Below are 12,796 nucleotides of genomic sequence, written 5' to 3'. Positions count from 1 at the left end.
AATTAGTCCTAAATCAAAAATCAGGGAAATCTATACAAGTGGAATTGGCCAGTGGAAAGATTCTTCTCACACACCTTGAGACTGACCTTATTCAGTTTAGCCTAGATGGGAACGTAACAGAGTGCCAGCTCAGAGTCCTACCCTTAGGAATCTATGATGGAATCCTTGGAATGGATTGGCTCCAAAAGAATCAAGCTGACATTCATTGTCACAAAGGAACCATCTCTTTCCTAAACCTTCACGGGAATAAAGTTCAAGGAATTGGAATTTCTAGATCCCCAGTGCTGCAATTAGTCAAGGCTTCCAAATTATTAAAAGGGCTCAAAAAGAGGCAAGCTCTGTATGTCGTTAAAATGAATCTAGTAGACATAAAATGCAAGGCTAAAGAACCAGAGTGGTTAAGTGAGTATGCAGATGTGTTTCCTGAAGAGCTGACTAAGATGCCTCCGTCTCGTGAAGTAGATCATGAGATCGAATTAACCCTCGGAGCTCAGCCAATAGCCCAGCGTGCATACAAAATGCCAGTCCCTGAAGCCATAGAACTTAAGGAGCAGTTAAGATAAATGTTAGAGTAGGGATTCGTCAAACCCAGTGTCTCACCTTGGGGTGCGCCCGTTCTCTTTCAAAAAAATAAAGATGGAACGTTAAGACTCTGTATTGACTACAGAGGATTGAATCAATTAACAACAATTAAAAATAAGTATCCTATTCTTAGGATTGATGAACTTCTGGATCGGTTAAGTGGGACCCAAATGTTCACAAAGATAGATCTTAAATCCGGGTACTACCAAATCAGAATCAAAGAGCAAGACATCCCAAAGACAACATTTCGCTATGGGAATTATGAGTTCACGTCCTACCGTTTGGATTGACTAATGCCCCAACGACATTCAATCGTCTTATGTAGGATATTCTCAGAGAATACTTGGATGATTTTATTCTTGTCTTCTTTGATAATATCTTGGTATACTCAAAGAATGCTGCAGATCATGAAGATCATGTGCGCAAGGTCCAGGAAATCCTAAGGAAACACCAACTCTTTCTTCCAAAGAAGAGCAAGTGTTCTTTCTCTGTTAACCACGTGGAATACTTGGGATTGGATAGGATTTCTCCTGACCCCGCAAAGATCCAAGCACTAGTAGAATGGCTAGAACCCAAGACAGTAAAGGAAGTCAGAGGATTCCTAGGGTTAACCGGATGGTATAGGATCTTTATACCTAGGTATGCTGAGATAGCATCTGCTTTAACTAACCTTCTCAAGAAGAGTACACTTTTTTAGTGGACTGCAATGTGTCAGAGTGTCTTCGACAAGCTGAAGACAGCCTTAGTAACCAACCTTGTCCTTAAGCTACCAGATTTTACCAAACCCTTTGAGGTAGTTACTGATGCCAGTGGATTTGCCTTAGGCGGTGCTCTTATGCAGGAAGGTCATGCAGTGGCCTATGAATCCAGAAAACTCAGAACACATGAGAGAAATTATGTCCTCCACCATGACTTGGAGTTACTCTCACTAGTGTATGCTCTAAAGTTATGGAGACATTATCTTTTGGGACAAAGGTTCACCTTGATGATAGATCATCAAAGTCTGAAGTGGATCTTCACCCAAAGGGATCTCAACATACATCAAAGGAGATGGATGCAAACCCTGCAGGAGTTTGATTTTGAAATTAAGTATCGACCAGGGAAAGAAAATGTGGTTGCAGATGCGCTCAATAGAAAAGCCTCGTTGCTTGCAATTATAGTGATGTCAAATCCATTGATCAGTGAAGCAAAGGAGGAAATCATGCAGGACAAATTCTTTGCCCCTATTGCTACCCTTCTGATGCAGGAAAGCAAGACTCCTCAAGAAATGAGTCGAGTTCTTGGGTACAAATTAGATGAAGGATGCATGTATTATAATAATCGGCTATGTATCCCCGATGATGAGAGAATAAAGGAAAGAATTCTGAAGAAGCCCATGATAGCCTAATAGCTGGACATCCTGGGTTTATAAAAACCTTTATATCAGTGAAGAAAAGCTTCTTCTGGCCAGGACTCAAAAAGGGTGTACTTGATCACGTGCGGAAATGCTTAATGTGCCAAAGAGTCAAGGCAGAGAGAGTCAAGATGCCAAGGAAATTGTGGCCTCTAGACATTCCATAGATGAAGTGGGAATGTATCAATATGGACTTTGTTACTAGATAACCTTCAGTACAATCTGGTTACAACTCCATTTTTGTGGTGGTTGACAGGCTAACAAAAGTTGCCCTTCTGATTCCAATGAAAGAAACATACTTTGCAGTGGATGTTGCAAGAGTTTTCCTTAAGGAGATCTTAAGATTGCATGGTTTACCCACCCACGAGGATAGTAAGTGACAGAGATCCCAAATTCACATCGAAATTCTTGACTGCATTCTTCGAAGCAGTAGGAACTTTCTTGGATCTCAGCATAGCCTATCACCCCAAAACAAATGGCCAGACTAAAAGAGTGAACTAGGTAGTTGAAGATATCCTTCGGTCATGCTGTGGTAGGGAACCCAAGAAGTGGTTAAGCCATCTACATCTGGTAGAATTTGCTTACAATGCTTCTTATCATCGATGCATTGGAATAAGTCCTTTAAAAGCTTTGTATGGACAAGATTGCATTACATCGTTGACTTGGTCTGACCCATTGATCAGAGTTGAAATGTCCAGACAAATGCTTGATTACATGGACCAGCAGATGCAATCAATCTGTAAAGATATAAAGGACTTGGGATTCATAGTATCAAAGGATGGGATTTCTCCTGACCCCGCAAAGATCCAAGCAGTAGTAGAATGGTTAGAACCCAAGATAGTAAAGGAAGTCAAAGGATTCCTAGGGTTAGCCAGATGGTATAGGATCTTTATACCTAGGTATGCGCAGATAGCATCGCCTTTAACTAACCTTCTCAAGAAGAGTACACTTTTTCAGTGGACTGCAATGTGTCAGAGTGCCTTTAACAAGCTGAAGACAGCCTTAGTAACCAGCCCTGTCCTTAAGTTACCAGATTTTACCAAACCCTTTGAGGTAGTACTGATACCAGTGGATTTGCCTTAGGCGGTGCTCTTATGCAGGAAGGTCATGCAGTGGCCTATGAATCCAAAATACTCAGAACACATGAGAGAAATTTTACCGTCCATGACTTGGAGTTACTCTCAGTAGTGTATGCTCTGAAGTGATGGAGACATTATCTTTTGGGACAAAGGTTCACCTTGATGACAGATCATCAAAGTCTGAAGTGGATCTTCACCCAAAGGGATCTCAACATGCGTCAAAGGAGATGGATGCAGACCCTGCTGCTGCAGGAATTTGATTTTGGAAGTAAGTATCGACCGGGGAAAGAAAATGTGGTTGCAGATGCACTCAGTAGAAGAAAAGCCTCCTTGCTTGCAATTACAGTGGTGTCAAATCCATTGATCAGTGAAGCAAAGGAGAAAATCATGCAGGACAAACTCTTTGCCCCTATTGCTACCCTTTTGATGCAGGAAAGCAAGACTCCTCAGGAAATGAGTCGAGTTCTTGGGTACAAATTGGATGAAGAATGCATGTATTATAATAATCGGCTATGTATCCCCATGATGAGGGAATAAAGGGAAGAATTCTGAGAGAAGCCCATGATAGGCTAATAGCTGGACATCCTCGGTTTATAAAAACCTTTATATGTTAAGAAAAGCTTCTTCTGGCCAGGACTCAAAAAGGATGTACTTGATCATGTGTGGAAATGCTTAATGTGCCAAAGAGTAAAGGCAGAGAAAGTCAAGATGCCAGGGAAACTGCAGCCTCTAGACATTCCACAGATGAAGTGGGAATGTATCAGATGGACTTTGTCACTGGATTACCTTCAGTGCAATCAAGTTACAACTCCATTTTTGTGGTTGTTGACAGGCTAACCAAAGTTGCCCATCTAATTCCAGTGAAAGAAACATACTCTACAGTGGATGTTGCTAGAGTTTTCCTTAAGGAGATCTTCAGATTGCATGGTTTACCCTAGGAGGATAGTAAGTGACAGATATCCCAAATTCACATCGAAATTCTTGACTGCATTCTTCGAGGCAATTCTTCGAGGCAGTAGAAACTTTCTTGGATCTAAGCACAGCCTATCACCCTGAAACAGATGGCCAGACTAAAAGAGTGAACTAGGTAATTGAAGATATCCTTTGGTCATGCTGTGGCAGGGAACCCAAGAAGTGGTTAAGCCATCTACATATGGTCAAATTTCCTTACAATGCTTCATCGATGCATTGGAATGAGTCCTTTCAAAGCTTTGTATGGACAAGATTGCCTTACACCGTTGACTTGGTCTGACCCATTCATCAGAGTTGAAATGTCCAGACAAATGCTTGATGACATGGACCAGTAGATGCAATCAATCCGTAAAGATATAAAGGCAGCCCAAGATACACAAAAGCAGTATGCGGATAAAAAGAGGTCAGAGAGAGAGTTTGAAGAATCAGATATGGTCTTCATTCGAGTACGATGAAAAAGAAGTTTCTTATCCTTAGGGAAGTACAAGAAGCTCTCTCCCAGATATTGTGGGCCTTATGTTGTCATAAAGAAAGTGGGCGATCTAGCCTACAAACTTCTTCTGTCTCCCCATCTCAAGGTACATGATGTATTCCATATCAGTTTGCTTAAGAAGTATGTACCCAGCCGCCCGAGTCACATGCTTGATGATGTACAATTGCTCTCTCCGACTCAAGGCCAGCAACTCAAGGCCAGATGGTACTCTAACCTGAGGAAATCCTTGACGTTCGTCGGGAGAAGATTCTCAGGAGCAGAGTCCGCAGAGAATTCTTAGTAAAGTGGAAGTTCTTCCCTGTAGAAGATGCCACCTAGGAGAAAGAAGAAGAGTTGGCGAAGGAGATTTTCTAGTGTAAAGGAATTAATGGAGATTTTTATTTAATTTTTAAGAGAAAGTTTAGTTAAATTTATCTTTTTGCATAGATAAATTTAAATGATGAAAGAGATATTCCCACCATAATTGGAATACAACCATTTAAATGAGAAAAGTAAAATTTCTAGTGTAAAGGAATTAATGGAGATTTTTATTTAATTTTTAAGAGGAAATTTAGTTAAATTTATCTTTTTGCATAGATAATTTAAATGATGAAAGAGGAATTCCCACCATAGCTGGAATTCAATCATTTGAATGAGAAAAGTGGAATTTCTAGCTTAATGGAATTAATGGATATTTTTATGTAAGTTTTAAGAAGAATTTTAGATAGATTTAATTTATGGTATAAAAGAGGAATTCTCATGATAATTGGATTGCACTCATTAAATGAGAGAAAGAGGGATTTTAAGTTTATTCAAAAATTTAGGTATTGGTAATTAGTTAAAAGAAGAATTTTTATGGTATTTAAGAAAAGATGGATTTGAATTAAATCTTAGTGTCAAAAGATGAATTTCCACCATAATTCTACCCAATGAATTAAGGTCGAGAAATTATGTGGCATAAGGAATATCTTTGGATATTTTAATTGGTAAAATCACTAAATTGATATTTACCCAAAACTAGATGTTTATCTGAAGGGAATCCTCGTTAGTAGAACTAAACCGAATGAATTTGTTTAGACTACGAGAGGGACAGATAGTAAACCTACTTGTCCATCTCTCGAACTAAATCAAGCAAAAACTTCGTGACCGATTCGAGTTTCTAAATACAAAGAATAGACTATCGGAACCAAACTAGTTTTTCGTTTGATCGAACTCACCACCAAGAATCTAGTTGGACAAACAGACAAAATGATGGGTAGATTACCCTCATGAGAGATCAAGGATCCTCATTATGAAACCGAGAATTATGGAGAAAAGGGTTTTTTGGAACAAATCTCAAACTAGAATTTACTTGCATTGGAACCTTTGTTTTTCATTCAAAGGACTGTTTTACTCTAGAATGCTGGAGGAAGCATTTGGCATATGTTTTACTAAGAGGAGGTTCGTTGGAACAGCTGGCAAGGAGTCGTCAAGGGACATCGCTCGCGGGCGGCAAAGCCTGCCAAGGTCTTGACCAGCCTTGATATGGTTAAAATGGTGCGCTTCCGGTGGTACAATGGGCAAGGACGGACGAAGCGGTCCCTGAGTGAAGTGCTAGGACACCTAAGAAGGATCCTAGAGGGTCCTGACTAGGCGATGCACAGGCTCGCGGTTGCTAGGACACCCATGCGTACGTCGAGAGAGATTTCGGATGGACTAAAAGGAAATATTTTTGGGAACCAAATCTTGATACTAGATCTCGTTGGTTGGCCAACTGGTCTTCAACGGAGAGTCCCCAGAGGACACATTTTGTAATACAATGGACTTGGAATTTTGGAAAATGATGATCAGAAATATTATGATTTCTATTAAAGGATTGTTTTAAAGCCAGTCGACTTTGTTATAAATGGCAATTTCATATTGGGTGTGTACATGGCATGCCTACCTTAAATTTTGCATGACACGGCTGGCAGGCCTGGGAACTCTTTTCCTCGGTACCCAAGCAAAAACACAACCTAATATTTATAAAGGAATCCCACCAATACAGTGGTCGGGTGGTTGGCTAACCCATGGGCTGCCGGACGGGGTTAGGCTCTGGATTGGAGGATTCCTGTGAAACAATTAGATACGATTAGCTACGTTAATTAAATTAAATCCTGAGAAGACCTTGTTCTGTGGGAGGGGATCAATAACTGTGCCTTGTAAATGAGGAAAAAAGCGATGATTCCATGGACCAAGCAAGTGCAAGTCTCTTCTTCTTAATTGACCATGTGACTTCAGGTTCAGTCAGATCAGTTTAGCTAGTTAAGACTTTGACTCGTTAGAATAATTCCCCCTTTAGAAGATTTTTCCTATGGCGGAATCACCCGTGCCTTCCGGGGGCGAGGGGAGTTTTTCGGGCCCAGTTTTGGAGGGACCGCCCAGGCTAGCCTCCCGTCCGGACATCCGCGGGTGAGGCCCCAAGTGTGGATCCCCGCCCCGCACGGGAGGCCGACCCGCTTCCGCCGCTGGGGCAGGAGCCCCGGAGGGGGCAGGGGTCTCACACCGTTCCCCACTCCCCCATCTCCTTCTCTCCACCTCACCCGCCCCCTCTCTCGTGTGCCGACCCCCCAACCCCCTATCTCCTTCTCCACCTTACCTGCCCCCTCCTCTGCGTAGCAATCACGCCCTTTGTCCTCCTCTCTTTCGTGGCTGTGCACCATTGATGGAGCTCGTTGTTGGCGCTGCAGACCTTCCTGCCACGCCCCACCACCCCATTCCCCACCTCAAAAAAAAACCAAATATAATAATAATATTTATATTTAAAAAAAACAAAAGGTTGCTCCCCCTCTTACTTCACCCCACCCCACCCCACCCCACCCCACCGACCAACCACCCCCCTTCCCCCCTTTTCCCAACCCCACCGACCAAAACCCTCACCAACCAGCCTCACCCGTCTCGTCAACTCACCCCCTCCCCCTCTCGCACTGCCCTTACTTCCCTCCATGCATCATCGCCCTCACTCCCGTCACTCCCCATCAGCACCCTCTCTCATAACCGCCACCTCTCACCTTTGCATTATGCTGCCTCACATGGCCAATCTGAGGTACTTTTGTTGCTGTTGGAGAAGGGTGTGTCGTTGAATGCAATGAATCATCATAGACAGATGCCTTTAATGCTTGCTTACAAAAATGGAAGGGTATTTTGCATTGCTTGTGGCCTGGGGAGCTATATCGTTATGCTTGATGCTCCCAATGGGAGGACATGCCTCCATTATGCAGTAAAGAGCGGCCACTTTGATTATGTCCAACAAGTTTTGGATGTTGTCCAGATGCCCATAGTGGCACAAACATGTGGAGCTACACCTGTACACTTGGTAGCCCAGTCCAGCCATTCTACAGCATTTTGCAGCACATAGAGGGCTACACCTCTACACTTGATAGCCTAGTCCAACCATTCTACAACATTTTGCAACACATAGAGGATCATCTAAATGTGTTAAAGAGCTCTTGGCATGGGGTGCAGCTAGGTTGCAGAGAAACTCTGAAGGGCACACCCCTTCTTCATCGCTCTGCAATACCATAATGCAATACCATAACACAACGGGTGCACGTGCAGCTCTTCTCAACCACCCTTGGACTGTAAAGCCCTTGGTATGGCCATCTCCCCGCGGGCAATTTATGAGTAGTCTTGACACTGAAGCAAAAGTTTTGTGGGAGGCTATCTTGGCACATGCTACTGATGCTTGGGAGAAGTGAATCTTTTTCAATGAGGTGGAATATTTTATGTACTGGCAATGGCCAGATTTCATTCTGTACCTTGGATGCCTGGACTTCGTGTCGGAAGATTTGCCCAAACAAAGTGGCCAGTGATGATTATTGTTTAGCTTGCTAGATGAAGTGCCCATGAGCTGATCTTAAGTTCCATGAAGAAGAAGAGGAGGCGGTAGCAAAGAGCGAATTTTTGGAGGTGACACGTCTCGAGGCTACGATAACAGAGTGCCATGATGAGATGGAATCACTTAAGGTGCAGATTTTAACTCTGCAGAAAGCTCTTCTAGCCACCTCATCTACAGCTACCAAAGCAGTTGCTCCGTCTTTTGCACCAAAGGTGTATGGTGAGGAGAAGAAGGAGAAGACACAAGAATGTGTGGATGCCTGGCTTAATAGGTGGAATACACACTTTGCTTTTCACCCTTTCACTGATGCGTAGAAACTGCAAATGGCACAAGGTTTATTAAAGGGGAAAGCTTTGACTTGGTGGAAGGATCTAAAAGAAGATTATATTCCCACTACTTGGCTAGGACTTGAAGTTGCATTCAAGAAGGAATTTGGCCAACCAAAGGATGAATTTGAAGTTATTGCCAAGTTAGTTAAAAATAGCACGGCTAATCAGTCTTTTGATAAATATGTGCAAAAGTTTAGACAATTGGCTGCTAAAGCCAAGTCTGATGATCATACTTTGTGTGGTATTTTCATCAATGGTTTATCTCATGATTATCAATATACGAGGTGAAGAAGTGCAAAGTTAAAACGGCTGAGGATGCTACTCAGGCTGCTCAAGTTTTTCATAAGACAATGGTTGGTGCCAATTCATCAAAACCAGCGTCAAGTGAAAAGAAACCCACGTTCACTTATTCAAACAGTGGACAGAAAAGGAAATTGGTTTTTACACCAAAACCAAAAAATGGTAATAATGCCAGCAGAAAACCAAAGTTTGTAAGGAAAAACTCACATGCTTTAAGTGCAAAGAGAAAGGGCATACAAAGAAATTTTGTCCTTTGAATGGAGTTACAACAACTTCGGCACCTGGTCAAAAGGCAGCACCGAAAAAGTTTATTCCAAAGAAATCTGTACACATTACAGAACTTCAATGTAAATTCTCTGAAGTCAATATTTTGCATCTTGAAGGAACCCAATGTTCAGATTGTACTTTCAGTAAAGACAAAGTGTCATTCAAGTTGTCATCAAAAGAGATCTTGTTTGTGACTGTTTTAACCTAGAGAGAGAAAATATTCTAGAGAGAGAATATTCAGATTTTGAATATTTCTGGATAGAAAAATATCTCTTATAATTCAGATGAGTTCTCCTGAAATAGAAATTTAAAAAGAATTTTCCAATGTGCAATTGGAATTAATTGGAAATAGGTATAAAGAACCTTAGCCTAAGGGTCTAGATTTTCATAAATCTTTAGACTATGGTCCAATTAAGGTTCCTATGGGCCAATAGCATCAATCCATGTGTAGGGAGGAGATAAATCCAAATTGTAAAAAGAAAATACCCAAAAATGAGTAAATGCTCACATGAGGTGAAGAGTTGAAAAAGTACAAGGTTTATTAGTAAAAAACTATATTAAAAATATGAGATATTTTGGGAATAATGATTTTATTATGACACATATGTAAGGAAGGGGAGTCCCTTAAATGCTCACATAAGATGAAGAGTTGAAAATGTACAAGGCTTATTAGTAAAAAACTATGAGCAATATTAAAATGATTCCATTATAACACATATGTAAGGAAGGGGAATTCTTTAAAGGAGGTGCATATTTCACATGCTTGAATAAATTTTAAACGAATTATTTCGTGTTTATGGATCAGTGAAAGGACATCAGGTTCATATTTTGTTTTATCCTAGTAGTACTCACAATTTTATTGACAATATTGTGGTACACAAGATGAAGCTGGAAACCATGCAGAATGATCACATGTATAAGGTCAGGATGGCTGGAGGACAAGTCCAATTTTGGGACAAGAAGGTGTCAAAACTACCATTAGACATCCAATTATACTCAGATAGGCTTGATTTCCATGTCATGAGCTTGGATCATGTGGATATAATTTTGGGAATGGAATGGTTTCATAGCAAAAATAAGAATTTTGCAATTGATTGGGTCACAAGGAAACTTTTATCAATGAGCTGGAATTAATGGAAGATATTTTTAACTATGAACTTTTCCAGTTGGTTATGGATCCAGTGTCTTCGTGTATTCATTTTGATGCAAACAGTGTTTCTTTAGATGTTTGGGAAAGTAAAGTGTTAAGTTCCATTAAAAGCAAATTTCAGGATGTATTTCCTGATGAATTGCCTCATGGATTACCTCCTAAACGAGAGGTGGACCATAAAATAAAGCTAGTACCAGGGGTGGCAGAACCTGTTAGTATTCCTCCGTATGAGCTTAGCCAATCTGAGGAGGATGAGGTAGCCAAACAACTAGCTGAATATTTGAGGATGGGTCAAATTAGACCAAGTAAGTCTCCTTGGGGTGCACCAGTTCTCCTGGTTAAGAAAAAGGATCAAGGTACCTGGAGGATGTGTATTGATTATAAACGTCTTAACAAGGTTACAATTAAAAATAGATACCCATTACCTAGATCAGATGATCTTATTGATAGGTTGCATGGAGCTAAGTATTTTACAAAGCTTGACTTGCGAATCGGTTATCATCAGATCCGTATAGCAAAGGAAGCTGTTCCTAAAACTGCTTTTAGGACAAGATATGGCCATTATGAATTTTTAGTGTTACCCTTTGGTCTCACTAATGCACCAGCAACTTTCCAATAGATGATGAATGATATATTTCGAGATCTATTAGGAAAATGTGTAGTAGTTTTCTTAGATGATATTTTGATATACAACAAAACTTTGGATGAGCATGAGAGTCATCTTAAAGAGGTTCTAGGAAGGCTTAGGAAGAAAAAACTGTATTGTAAATTATCTAAGTGTGATTTCTTTAAAAAGGAATTGTTATATTTAGGTCATAAGATCTCTCGAGATAGCTTGAGTATAGATTTGGATCGGATCCAAAAGGTTTTGGAATGGCCAAAGATCTTTCTTAGGTTTTGTGGTATTTCTTCGAAAATCTGTTAAGGATTATTCGAAGTTGACTGTACCTTTTACCAATCTTCTTAAAGGTAAAAATAAAAAGTCCAATTCTCCAATTGGTTGGAATGATAAGCTACAGGAGGCTTTTGAAATTTTGAAAAATAAAGTTTGAGATGCTCCTGTGTTAGCTTTGCCAAATCCTAGTAGACCTTACATTGTTGAGACTGATGCTAGTGATTTTGCAATAGGCGCAGCTTTATTCCAGGATGGAAAGCGTGTGGCCTTCGAGAGTAAGAAACTCAATGATGCAAAGACTAGGTACCCAGTTCAGGAGAAAGAGTTGTATGCAATCATTTATGCTTTAAAGGCATGGAGACAGTATCTTTACGGGTCTCAGTTTATGGTCTTGACAGATCATCAATCTTTACAGTATATTTGTAATCAACGGGACTCAAAAGGTAGAAAATCCAGATGGGCTGAGTTGATGCAGGATTTTGATTTTATGATTAAATATAGGAAGGGTAGCTTAAATCGCATTGTTGATGCGTTGAGTTGAATTGGTGAAGTTAATGAACTTTGCTTCACGGAGATTACTTCTAACTTGTACGATTCACTCAGTGAAAAATGTAGCACAGATATTTTCTTTGGAAAATATTGGAATTTGGCAAAATCAGGGTCCAACTTTGAAGTATATCAAAACTTGGTGAAAGAAAAAGCCAACCAATTTTTTCTGCGGAATGGTCTTTTATTCCGAGATGATAAGGTTTGCGTGTCGGATGTGCCAGAAATTAAGTTAAGGATCCTATTTGAGTGCCATGATGCACCATCGACAGGACATTCTGGCATACAGCGTACCTTGGTTTTAGCTAGAAGGACATTTTAAAAATGAAAGATTTTATTCAAAGTTATGTGGTCCGATGTCATCAATGTCAGATAAACAAGGTTGAATGCCTTAAATCTGCTGGGTTATTACATCCTTTGGATATTCCATCTAGAAAGTGGGAAAGTATTTCCATGGATTTCATTACGGGACTTCCACATACCAGCAGGGGTCACGATGCCATTTGGGTAGTCGTGGATAGATTGACAAAGATGGCTAGGTTTTTACCCACAAAAACAACAGTTAAAGCTTTGAAATTGGCTTACCAATTTGTCAAGCAACTATTTAGACTATATGGTCTACCTTCTAATATTGTGAGCGATCGGGACTCTACGATCATGGCTAATTTTTGACAGGAAGTTTTCAAGAAATTGGAAACAACTTTAAGTAAGTATGAGTTCCTCTGATCATCCGCAGTCTGATGGGCAAACAAAGCGGGTGAATCAGGTTGTAGAGGATATGCTTCATGCATATGTCTCTGAAAAACCATCAAATTGGAAAAAGTATCTTCCACTGATGGAATTTGCCTATAACAGTTCTAAACATACGGCTATAGGTTTTAGTCTGTTCATGCTTATGTATGGGTATCAACCCAGGGCACCTATTGATGTCGTTCTTAAGCATTGAGCTTGATGC

Source organism: Cibotium barometz, chromosome 2 (genome assembly GCF_041138505.1).
Source record: "Cibotium barometz isolate CiBa-2024 chromosome 2, ASM4113850v1, whole genome shotgun sequence".
Taxonomy (NCBI): Eukaryota; Viridiplantae; Streptophyta; class Polypodiopsida; order Cyatheales; family Cibotiaceae; genus Cibotium; species Cibotium barometz.
Note: the sequence above shows the minus strand (reverse complement) of the source record.